General features: G+C 48.0%; 1 long non-coding RNA gene across 6 annotated transcripts in view; it reads right to left on the bottom strand.

Annotated features, from left to right (window-relative positions):
- Nucleotides 1-12,884, bottom strand: part of LOC111558569 — a 243,718-nt gene extending 230,834 nt beyond the window's left edge. For 2 of the 6 annotated variants that reach the window (XR_002739592.2, XR_006592315.1), the window contains exons 1-2: nt 11,852-12,880; nt 2,787-2,954 (exon numbers count right to left, since the gene is read on the bottom strand). This is a non-coding gene — a long non-coding RNA (uncharacterized LOC111558569). Of the gene's footprint in view, nt 1-2,786; nt 2,955-11,851 lie in introns of all 6 variants that reach the window. The other 4 variants (XR_006592311.1, XR_006592314.1, XR_006592313.1 and 1 more) reach the window with 4 other exon arrangements.
- Between the last annotated feature and the right edge of the window lie 277 nt (nt 12,885-13,161).

Below are 13,161 nucleotides of genomic sequence, written 5' to 3'. Positions count from 1 at the left end.
GTGACATCTACCCTGTGGGGACAACTTAAGTGCACTGTTTGTGTTTTTTTTTTTTCAAATGTACCTGCTATCGCTCACTCCTGACAGCTACTTGTCAGCCTGGAAAAGATCAAATAATTTGAACCCTTGAATTTGTTCACTCGCCATTTCAAACACTTGGCCAGCAGAGAATAAGGGAATCCCTTCTTGAATAAAATATTTCCGGGCGAAGTTCCTATCTAATTACAAAGTGTTATAAAGATTCTGCCATATTTTAAACTTCTTGCCTCTATGTAATGATCCACATCAATGAGAGCCTGTTGTGCTCTGTGCTTTTGCGGCTTAAACTTCCTGGCTTACATAGCTTGCTGTGGACAAAGCAGTAAATAAATTTCACATAGGGTGCTAGCTCATGAAATTTTTTTTCCACTCTAATCGACATACATACCCAAAGTATTGCTTTTGTTAAGAAATTCATTTACTGGGGCGCCTGGATGGCTCAGTCGGTTGAGCATCCGACTTCAGCTCAGGTCATGATCTCACACTCTGTGAGTTCAAGCTCCGTGTCGGGCTCTGTGCTGATGGCTCAGAGCCTGGAGGCTGCTTCAGATTCTGTGTCTCCCCCTCTCCCTGCCCTTCCCCTGCTCATGCTCTGTCTCTCTCTGTCTCAAAAATAAATAAAAACATTTAAAATTAAAAAAAAAGAAATTTAGTTACTGTTGAGAACATAATTTTTTCTGGCACATCTTTTCTTAAAGAGCTCATAAGAAAGGGCCCACCAATGTGTTTCATGACTGACATGAGCAATCTAGAAACAGCATAAGCTGAAACGTGCTGGAAATATTGTACTTTCCACCAATTGCATACCAAATCTCTCACACTGGATTATTTGTTTGCTGTCCCTTCAACTCTTCAGCAACAAGGTCTATGAATCTTGCAACAATATTTAATGACTACGGAATCCATTTTAATGTGTCCCTGGGTAGTTTTCAGGTATTTCTTCAGCCCTTTTTACCATAGCAAGGGGAACAAGCGTTTGACCAATGGATTATGGCCTCCCACTTTTGCTCTTAAGTAATAAATTCAAAATTATGAGTTTTAACCAAAATCTGTAAAGGCCTGGATTGAGTATCATGCCTTTAACCAGCTGGGGAAAAAAATTCTTAATGTCTTGCTAATTGCAATGGCTTCATACCCTCATCAGTTATGTCAAGATGCAAAGAGAGACTCATCATTAACCACAGCGGATGAAAGGCCATATTTCAAATAGTCTTCTCAATAATTTTTTAAGTCTTTCAACCAATGCTGTGATTGATGTAATTAGACTGCCATTATTTTTATCCAGTCATTCGCTGAAAAGCGGCAAAAGCACCAGGAGTCACAGAAGCATCCAGCCGGCCATCCTCCCGCAGGTCCCTCGGGTTTGCCTCATTAATATTATCTTCAGCTTGCAGTCCCTTCACGGAACCGCTTAAATCACTTGTCCATTTTGTGAGGATTAGTTAAATTGAAATGAGATATCATGAGCTGTAAATCCATTTAACCAGCACATAGACACAAATCAGCCAAATGCTTCTGGAAGGCATACAAATTTCCATCTCAGGAAGATTCTCCTCGTCCTGAAGGGTTCCTTTGAATAAAGAGTGCTTCTCTGCACTTCACCATGACAGTTTCCAATGTCAGAGCTCTCAGATCCTCTAGAAAGCATCTTGCCAGCCTTTTTATCTGACAGAGGAGGAGGTGGAAGCACCCAAAGAAAGAGTGGAGACCATGGAGACCGCTGGTTTGATATGCAAGCCCTGGTGATAGGGAACATAGGCTCAACTCCCAGATTCTGCCACTTCCTCCCTGTGTATTCTGGAGCAAATTATTTTACCTCTCTAAGCCTGTTTCATCAGGTGGATACCTAACCAGGGTGAAGGTTACTGCATGTAAATTATATCTCCATAAACCTATCTTTAAAAGGAATAAAGGGAGGGAGGAGGCTTGAAATTAAACAGAGATTCTCAAATGAGCCTCAAGGTTTCCAGGGAGTAGCATTTTTATCTCAAGTATCTCTGTTGCCTGGCAGGCTTCGCACAATGCCTGGTATATACTAGATGCTTAAAAGGTATTACCGATTGCAGTGCATTGAATGGTGGCCCTAAACGATACATACATCCACATCCACATCCCTAGAACCTGTGACTATGATCTTATTGGGAAAAGAGTCTTTGCACATGTAAGTTAAGCATCTTGGGTGGAGAACATCCTATATTATCCAGGTGGGGCCTAAATCCGATGACATGTGTGCTTGGAAGAGACAAAAGAGAAGATACAGAACACAGGGGAGGAGGCCATGCGAAGACAGAAGCAGAGATCAGTGTGATGTAGCTACAAGCCAAGGAATGCCAAGGTTGTCAGAGCCACCAGAAGTTCAGGAAGGGGCAAGGAGGGATTCTCCCGTATGGTCTTTGGAGTGGGTGTGACCTTGCCGACACTTTGGTTTTGAACTTCTGGTCTCCAGAACCGTGAGACAATGCATTTCAGTTGTTTTAAGCCATCAAATGTGTGGTAATTTTTTTACCTAGGAAACTAATATATTGATTGATCCTCTTGGCTTCATATAATCATGCAGTTTGTTATTATCTAATGCATTGATTTCCAAACTTAAGCTCAGCAGAGCCCTCCATGGCCACCATGATACATTAACAAATACGGTACTTCTTTTGTATTTGGAGGTACTTTTAAGATTTCTTGTCACCAACATATTCTGCAACTTAAAAAAAAAAAAAAAGAAGCTAAATGTAAACATTTGAACAACCAACCCTAGATCTTGTCCGATGCTACATGGTAACGCTGAAGATCAGAGAAGTCACGTGACTTGTCCAAGTTCTCTTGGAAGCAAGAGGCAGAGCCACAGTCAGTACCTCCACCATCTTCCTCCCGATGCAGGGCTCTTCCTGGGCACCAAAGAGCCACAGTAAACCGCTGTCCTTGGAAAAGAAAGAAGAAAATATTAGCAGCACTCCCATTATACTCAAAGATAATACAATATGCCCTTGGTGATCAGTACTGCTATTCGCCTTCCAAGTAGAGGGTCCAAACACGGTGACAGGTAGAGATAAAGAAAGAAAATGGAAGAAGAGAAAGAAGAATTCAGGTAATGGGAAGGGGGTGTTCCTGATTGGCTACAGGAGATTGAAGGAAAGGACTCGTGCTGTGTACACTCATCAAGGTAGAATGTTCTTCCCCCGTAGTCTGAGCTGTTAGTTCAGTCTGGGTCAGCTTGGGGTCAGACAAAAGCGAATTCCATTGCCATCTTGTCACTTATATCTGTGTGACCTTGAGCAAAATTAACCTCTGAGTCTCAGTGTCCTGAGTAGGTGGGAATAATCCCTACCTTGCTGGGTGGTTGTAGGACTTAAATGAGAAGACAGAGCTTAGGGATTCTGACCCAGACCTGGAGCGAGGCTAGTAGACTCTCTACGATGCTGGCTGTGGACCCCGGGCAATTGCCTCTCTGTGCCTGAGTTTCCTTACCCGGAAAGCAAGGATAATGTTACTTGCCTCCAAGGGTCAGTCTGAAGGTTAGAATAAGCTAATAGTTCTAAAGTACTTAAACAGTGCTTTAACAGCAGAATAGTGCTGCATGAGCATTTGTTAAATTAAAAATCAGTATGAAAATGCACCTAAGGAAGAGGTTACGGGGGGCGGGGGGGGGGGGTGCTACAGAGGAAGTGGGAAGCCCAGTGTCTGTCCTGGCCCAGGAAGAGATGGCACAAAAGGATTCCCTGGCTCTCTTCCAAACTGGTCTGTTCACAGGGGACCTAGTGTAGCACCTGTGGCTGGCACAGGGGGACGACCGTGTATAGGGGTGGCTGCTATTATCAAGCCTGGGGTGGCCAAGCATGGGCATGCTCCAGGGCCCGAGGAAGTGGTCCTCCTCCTGCTTCCCACCTTGGCTGCCCCAGAAGAGGGGGCTTCTTTGGATGCTGGGTAGACACCTTTCTCTCCTGGGCTGCAGGAGGGTCCACTCCAGCGTGATGGAAAAGGACACTCTCTCTGGGAAGACCCAGCAGGCAGCTTGGAGAGTGGGAACAGAGCTTCCAGAATTACACAAGGCCACCTAGCCGCTCCCCCACCCAAGTCTGACACCATCTGCCCAGCGGCCCTTCTAAGAGGCCAAATGCCCCTCGACCGGCCACACACCCCCGCCCCGCTTTTGGGTGCTCAGTTGAGAGTTCAAAGGGGAAGATTCAGCTTCCAGAGGAGGGGCTGTGAGGGTTTGACCAGAGGCTCATCTCCCCAGGCTCTCTGTTTCCCTTTCAAGGGGTGACTCACGTTGGTGGAAAACGACAAACTCGGGTAAATAAGATAATAGGGGCGATACTCGCGACTCAGCTGATGTGGACACCCGCCCAGCAGGGCACAGAGGCCCCACACGGGCAGGGGCTGCTCTTGGAAAGGGAGGATGGTGGTGAAGAAGGGATCCACTCAAGATACTTTTTTTTCATCTTGGCTGCAGACAGCGTTCCACGAGGTGTTTTCTTCCCCCCCACCGGGAGCCCTGAGTCTGGCAGGCACTGGCATTACTCACAGGGGAGGGAATCAAGGGCCAGGGAGGAATGGGTGTGTGCAAACCTTCCTCTGACAGTCGTGGAAAACAGCAGTGCCCTCCCCGGTCCCAGGGACCGGCTCTGCCCCAGACGACTGCTCTACGCCTCACTTTCTCTCCCAAATCCTCCACCAAAATGAATTTGGACACTAGGGTATTTGTGTGTAACATAACAGGATGTCCGGGATTTATTTTGGAAAGTCCGCTCCCCACTCTGAAATCGTTGGCAGGTGATAGGTGAAATGAGATTGGCCAAACGTCGCCAATTATTCACCTGGGGGAAGGGGCGTAGGGGTTCCACAAAACTGTTCTCTCTCCTTTTGAGTCTGTCCTGCGGTTTCCATCATGAAAACGCCTTTGTTGTCATCTAGGAGCTTTGGTCCGGCCACCTCTCACTAGCCTTTAACCTGCTAGGACAACCGGAGCTTGCTGGGAAAGTTTGAAGACCCCACTTCGCTTCCTGGGCCTCAGTTTCCCCAGAAGCCTAGCCGTCCTCTGATACAGGAGAGCGTCGGCTCCAGTGCTCTCTGAGCCTTTTCCAGCACTGCTTCCCCGTGAGCTGATGAGCCCCATGCATTCCAACCTCTCGTCACCCCCAAGCACCTCAAGCCTGGGTTTTCGCAGCGAGCTTTCACGGCATGCAGAGGGCAGTGGTTAGAGCAAGGATTCTGGAATCCCAGCGCCTGGTTTTGAACCCTGGGCTGGCCGCACCCTTACTGCACCTCATGTAGCACCTCTAGACATCAATCTGCTGATCTGAGAGATGGGGATAATAATATCCCCCTCACGGAGTTATTATCAGGATTCAAGGAGTTTATATCTGTAAACCACTTAAAGCAGTGTTTGCCATATGGTGTTACAGAAATCACGTTGAATAAAGAAAAGGAAAGATTTCAGAAGCCAGCTGATTGTCTATGTCAGACTGGCAACCTTTGTCCTCTAAATGCCAGATAGTAAATGTTTTTGGCTTCACTGGTCATATGGCTCTGTCACATCCAGGCTGAGGCGACCTGAAGCTGATACCCGCCTCCCTCTCTCTCTCTGCCCTCATGGCAGCTGTCACCAAGGCTCCGTGTCCCAGATGGCGTTACCACAAAACTGAAGCGAACTCACCATCCGCATTGCACTTCCGCAGAGAGACAAACTATGGTAGTTATGAAGCCGCTGCAACCTATGTGGCTTATTTCGTGACTGCAGCATAGCCCGGCCTGGCCTGGCCTGACACACGGGAGGCAGCCCTGGAGGCCGTAAAGAAGGCAGCTGCCGCTCTCTCCTGAGTCCGCTCCAAGTTATGCAGACTGCCCTCGCTTTGTTTCTTTTCGTCGTCATGCATGAATCCAGGTCCCTCTCCGGTGCTGGCTGCCATCTTCCCAACACCTTCCAATCGGCGCTCCGCCTTCTCTAAGCCAACACTCAGGATCGACCACGATTCCCAGACGGACCTGACTTTCAGCAGAACGGGACCCCCGACAGGAATATGTCCTAGGGTCACATCAGGTGTGCGTGGGGCGAGAGGGAAGTCAGATCAGACTGTTGACGCACATGGCCTTTCCTGTGACTCAAAACCCTTGCACGTACATCATCGTGCTTCTGCTGAGCCCGTCTTCTTGTGCGGTTTCTGCATAATTGGCTTTTAATGGACACCCAGAGACCTGTTACATTTCCTCCTCAGGCTTCCATGCCCCTTCATGCTGTCACCCCGCTGAAGAGAAGAGGACAACCTGAGAGGAACAGTCAGAACGCACTGCTAATACCCACAGGGCTGTGACTTGCGAATCACAGTCCCAGGTTCTTGGAGGGATTCTGAAAAATGATAGTTCAGAGGCAGCCGTGGTTATGGGGACTGTTCTTCCCAAGCTGGAAATCAGGATACAGATTTAACAAAATGCTTTGGTGTTTCTGTGCGGGGCAGGCTGGGGGACTCATTTGGAGGCCGACACTGGGAGAATTGGGGGAACCCTGGTGGTCCCGTGAACCAGAAGGAAAGCACTCTTGACCCCTGGGGTTCCCAAGGCAATCTGGAGGGTGCAGTTATAACGGATCCTATCGTCCACGGCCTCGGAGAAGGAGGGGATCTTACCTGCTGTCATAGGGGCTAGAGGGGGGCTGAAGCACCCGACCCACTAGACGCTATCCAGGTGAGAAGCAAAGAAATTGAACTTGGGGGCCCAGAAGGCCTGCATTCGAATCCTGGTTCTACCTTTAGCTACCAGGTGAACCTCAGCGTGTCCAACTTCATGTGAATTCTGCTGGAATGGTGGGCCTACTTAGAAGAGCTGGGGTGAGGATTACATGGTGAAGGTCTACAGACTCCAGGCTTGTAGGAGGTGTTGGAGCTAGAGGTACCATTGTTCACCCCTTCTTCTCCTTCTGGATGCCAGGTACTTCTTCCACAAGGTACTAGGTACTCCTCCCACAAGATACTAAGTCCTTCTCCCACAAGATACTAGGTACTTCTCCCACAAGATACTAGGTACTTCTCCCACAAGATACTAGGTACTTCTCCCACAAGGTACTAGGTACTCCTCCCACAAGATACTAAGTACTTCTCCCACAAGATACTAGATACTTCTCCCACAAGGTACTAGGTACTTCTCCCACAAGATACTAGGTACTTCTCCCACAAGGTACTAGGTACTTCTCCCACAAGATACTAGGTACTCCTCCCACAAGATACTAAGTCCTTCTCCCACAAGATACTAGGTACTTCTCCCACAAGGTACTAGATACTTCTCCCACAAGGTACTAGGTACTCCTCCCACAAGATACTAGGTACTCCTCCCACAAGATACTAGGTACTTCTCCCACAAGATACTAGGTACTTCTCCCACAAGGTACTAGGTACTTCTCCCACAAGGTACTAGGTACTTCTCCCACAAGGTACTAGGTACTTCCCCCACAAGGTACTGGGTACTTCTCCCCCACAAGATACTAGGTACTTCTCCCACAAGGTACTAGGTACTTCTCCCACAAGGTACTAGGTACTTCTCCCACAAGGTACTAAGTACTTCTCCCACAAGATACTAAGTACTTCCCCCACAAGGTACTGAGTACTTCTCCCCCACAAGATACTAGGTACTTCTCCCACAAGATACTAGATACTTCTCCCACAAGGTACTAGGTACTTCTCCCACAAGGTACTAGGTACTTCTCCCACAAGGTACTAGGTACTTCTCCCACAAGATACTAGGTACTTCTCCCACAAGATACTAGGTACTTCTCCCACAAGGTACTAGGTACTTTTCCCACAAGGTACTAGGTACTTCTCCCACAAGGTACTAGGTACTTCCCCCACAAGGTACTGAGTACTTCTCCCCCACAAGATACTAGGTACTTCTCCCACAAGATACTAGGTACTTCTCCCACAAGATACTAGGTACTTCTCCCACAAGATACTAAGTACTTCTCCCCCACAAGATATTAGGTACTTTTCCCACAAGATACTAAGCACTTCTCCCACAAGATACTAGATACTTCTCCCACAAGGTACTAGGTACTTCTCCCACAAGATACTAGGTACTTCTCCCACAAGGTACTAGGTACTTCTCCCACAAGATACTAGGTACTCCTCCCACAAGATACTAAGTCCTTCTCCCACAAGATACTAGGTACTTCTCCCACAAGGTACTAGGTACTCCTCCCACAAGGTACTAGGTACTCCTCCCACAAGATACTAGGTACTTCTCCCACAAGATACTAGGTACTCCTCCCACAAGGTACTAGGTACTCCTCCCACAAGGTACTAGGTACTCCTCCCACAAGATACTAGGTACTCCTCCCACAAGATACTAGGTACTTCTCCCACAAGGTACTAGGTACTTCTCCCACAAGGTACTAGGTACTTCCCCCACAAGGTACTGAGTACTTCTCCCCCACAAGATACTAGGTACTTCTCCCACAAGATACTAAGCACTTCTCCCACAAGATACTAGATACTTCTCCCACAAGGTACTAGGTACTTCTCCCACAAGATACTAGATACTTCTCCCACAAGGTACTAGGTACTCCTCCCACAAGATACTAGGTACTTCTCCCACAAGATACTAGGTACTTCTCCCACAAGATACTAGGTACTTCTCCCACAAGGTACTAGGTACTTCTCCCACAAGGTACTAGGTACTTCCCCCACAAGGTACTGAGTACTTCTCCCCCACAAGATACTAGGTACTTCTCCCACAAGATACTAGGCACTTCTCCCACAAGATACTAGGTACTTCTCCCACAAGGTACTAGGTACTTCTCCCACAAGGTACTAGGTACTTCTCCCACAAGGTACTAGGTACTTCTCCCACAAGGTACTAGGTACTTCTCCCACAAGATACTAGGTACTTCTCCCACAAGGTACTAGGTACTTCTCCCACAAGATACTAGGTACTTCTCCCACAAGGTACTAGGTACTTCTCCCACAAGGTACTAGGTACTTCTCCCACAAGGTACTAGGTACTTCTCCCACAAGATACTGAGTACTTCCCCCACAAGGTACTGAGTACTTCTCCCCCACAAGATACTAGGCACTTCTCCCACAAGATACTAAGCACTTCTCCCACAAGGTACTAGATACTTCTCCCACAAGGTACTAGGTACTTCTCCCACAAGGTACTAGATACTTCTCCCACAAGATACTAGGTACTTCTCCCACAAGGTACTAGGTACTTCTCCCACAAGGTACTAGGTACTTCTCCCACAAGATACTGAGTACTTCCCCCACAAGGTACTGAGTACTTCTCCCCCACAAGATACTAGGTACTTCTCCCACAAGATACTAAGCACTTCTCCCACAAGGTACTAGATACTTCTCCCACAAGGTACTAGGTACTTCTCCCACAAGGTACTAGATACTTCTCCCACAAGATACTAGGTACTTCTCCCACAAGGTACTAGGTACTTCTCCCACAAGGTACTAGGTACTTCTCCCACAAGATACTAGATACTTCTCCCACAAGATACTAGGTACTTCTCCCACAAGGTACTAGGTACTTCTCCCACAAGGTACTAGGTACTTCTCCCACAAGATACTAGGTACTTCTCCCACAAGGTACTAGGTACTTCTCCCACAAGGTACTAGGTACTTCTCCCCCACAAGATACTAGGTACTTCTCCCCCACAAGATACTAGGTACTTCTCCCACAAGGTACTAAGGACTTCTCCCACAAGGTACTGGACAATTCTTTCACAAGGTACTAGGCACTTCTGCTAGGTACTACGTACTTCTCCCGCTAGGTTCTTATTCCTACTAGATAATAGATAGAAGGAACTATAGAGATAAAAATATTCACTTTATTTAAATGTTTTCTAAGAATCTTTAGAACTGGAGACTGCCTTAGAGCAGTGGTTCATATTGCATATTAGAATCTGTGTGTTCAATCATGTCCACATTTTGGGTATGGGAAGCTTTTTAAAAAAGTCCCAATGCCTGAGGGCATCTGGGTGGCTCAGTCGGTTAAGCATCTGACTTTGGTTCAGGTCATGATCTCACGGCTCGTGAGTTCGAGCCCCGTGCTGGCCTCTGGGCTGACAGCTCAGAGCCTGGAGCCTGCTTTGGATTCTGTGTCTCCATCTCTCTCTGTTCCTCCCCCGCTCGTGCTCTGTCTGTCTGTCTCTCAAGAATAAATAAAGATTTAAAAAAAAATCCCAATGCCTGGGTCCACCTCCAGGGACTCTGACTGAAGCGGTCAGGGTGACTATGAGCCGCAGCTGGACTTGAACACCACAGCCCAGCACTTCCTCCCTCCCACCAAAGGGACCCCACCCACACAGCACTCACGGTCAGAGTGCTATACTTGAGGCAGCTCCCTACAAGTACCCAGACTTAGAAGTTCTGGCCTTGAAGGTCAAACACCATGGCCGCCTGCCATGTGACTTTCCACCCTTCTCTTGAGAAAAACAAGGATTTGACAAACTCTAGGAGAACCCAGTAACTCAAGCCTGGCGCGCCTCCTTTCCCAAGAGATCATTTGCGGATGTTACAATAAAGAGAAGGGAATGAAAGATGAGGTATTCTTCAAAGTCTCTGTATCTTGCTGTAAATCATGAGATTTTTTTTTTCCATGCCTGTGATTCCGTAATAAACCCATTAGAGATTAGAGGAAACCGTGCTCCCAGGGCCCCAAATGCGAAAGAAGTCATAGCCATTAAATGTCATTGTTGTCAAAGAATAAATGTCTCAAGTATAAAAGAGGAAAGCGGGTCACCTTGCCCCTAGGCAAGCAGTGACCAAACTATGTCTTAGGACCTTGACCATGAAGGAGTCTCCTCGTGGGGATGGGTGGGAGTGGGAGAGGGGAGAGGGGGGTGGTCTTCACTGTCCAGAATCATTTGAAACAATCCCAGGAAAGAAATCTCCACGGCAGAGAGCAGACAATGCAATGCAGGTGATGGCTGATTGTATCCCAATATGATCTTGAGTAGAAAATGGAAGGGGTCTTGTTGAAAACTCCACCTGCTGATATGCGTCTCTTGGAATTCTAAACCTTTCACAACCTGTCTTACTAGCTTTTTAAATTCATCAAGAGGCTGGCTCGATAGAGAGAAATACTTCTGTTCTTTGGCCAAAACTTTCTCCCCAAACACCTGCAGGGAGAGAGAGGGCAGTTTAAAGCACGAAAAGTAAAAGTGCAAGGAACCACGTCAGAGTCGAGGTGGGTCCAGAAGAGAGCAGACAACACGCAGACTTGGAATGTTAACGCTGCTCAATAGACAAATGGGACCCAATGAACACCAGTCCTTCCTTCCCTGTATCCCCAGTACGATGACATTTCTGCCTTTTCCACGAGGCAACGCGAGTAAAGCAGTAGAGGTGAAGATCTGCTTCCACAGAGGACAAATATATATGTTCCTGCAATTTCACACATCTGTGTGCCAAGGCGGGAAGGCAGGAGGGAGCGTCTGTGGAATATTCCTGAAATCACACCAGCCCCATAAACCCAAGGGCAATCTCATTATTCCCCTTCCCATGCTCCTTTAGTCTCTATGCAACCAACATTTGCCTGTCCTGGGCACACAGTAGGTATTCCAAGGACCAAAAGGAAGTAGAAAAAGAGACCAGCTTCCACCCGTGCTTTATAAATTCCTCAGACTTCACGGTGACATTTTGCCAAAAACAAGGCTGTCCTCTGTTTCACACAGCCCTCTGCAGGCTTCAAACCACCTGAGTCTCAGCCCTAGCCCTACACATCCCCCTCCACTCCCAGCCTGGGCTGTGACTTGACCAAGTCACCCAGGTCCTCTGCACCCCAACCCCTTGCCGACTAAAAGGGTGGTAGTTGCCTTACCTACCTCGTGGGGTTGCTGGAAGAATCAAGTACGTATCCAAGCAGTGCGGTGACCCACGAGGCTATGTATAGCCACGGGGTCTATATAGAATGGCATGGGAGGTGAGGAGGGGGGGACCCTGCCCCCTGCCCTGCCTCCCGCCCACATGGCAGCTGTGGGTGGATGAGGGGAGGGAGGAAGAGGCTGCCGTTGATGGTGATGACAAGGATGATCACAGCCATGACAATGACCCTTATGATCTCACAGCACAGATTCTGTACACAGACTGAGCAGCGACGGGGACAGGAAGGAAACGACTCACTGGCAGATGACTGTTTACCTCTCCCTACGAGCATACCTTGGTTTAAAGTATTATCCTAGACAAGGAGACTCATACTATAAAGTTTGCTTTTGCGAATCGTTTTCAGCGTTTTCTTTCTGTTTACATCAAAGATGAGCACTCCTTGGAAGTTGTCAAACATGCCCATATAGGAACGGGTGGCAGTGACTACCACTGATGCCCAAGGCTTCGCCCAACAGTGCTGATATCCGGCCTCTCTGCCCGGCCGCTCCGCAAGCCAGTGCCCGTGAGATCTTTCAGGTGCACCCAGTGTGTCCGCGGGACCCACGGGAAGAGCGAGGCCCTCCTCCCTCCCTTGACGCTCCCCCACGATGTTGCAACAATCTTTCTGAACCAGGGACCAGAGGCGGGAGGAAGGCGACTAATGTTTATTGAGTGCTAACTAGGTACTTTACTTAATCCTCACAATTATCCTATGCAATAAAAATCATTACCCCATTTTATAGATGAGACACCTCGAGGTCTCAGAGATAAAGTGACTTGTCCAAGACCACATTGCTAACAAACAATGGAACTAGAGCTTGGGGGAGGCCTGGCTCAAAGCGCTGTATGCTAAGTGCTCTGGGAAATGCAGGAGAAACACACCTTGAAGGAACTTTTGGTCCAGGGAGGGAGACACACAGGTGAAACTAACATAAACATCTATAATGGAGAATGTGAAAATGGCAACATGCAAGTAATGGACTCTAGGTGCCAAAGGAAGAAACAATGAATTCGGACCCCAGGATGCAGGAAGTCTTCGGAAAACAGATGGGAACCCTGAAAGGGGTAGGACGGTACCAGGAGGAGAGGCGGGGGAGGAGGGAGGGGAAGGGAGGGGCATCAGGAAGAAAGACTAGCCCTGGTGAAGGCCCGGGAGTCTGAGAGCACTCGAAAGATTGCTGAGTCAGGAGGGTGGTGACCACATCGCCTCCCTGCTGCTAGTCTTTTTTTTCTTCCAGGGTAAGACGCAGTCCCCTGGACGAGGCTTATA

The sequence above is a fragment of the Felis catus genome, chromosome F2 (assembly GCF_018350175.1).
Source record: "Felis catus isolate Fca126 chromosome F2, F.catus_Fca126_mat1.0, whole genome shotgun sequence".
Lineage (NCBI taxonomy): Eukaryota > Metazoa > Chordata > Mammalia > Carnivora > Felidae > Felis > Felis catus.
The sequence above is the reverse complement of the archived record's forward strand: the minus strand, read 5'-3'. Positions and strand labels throughout refer to the sequence as shown.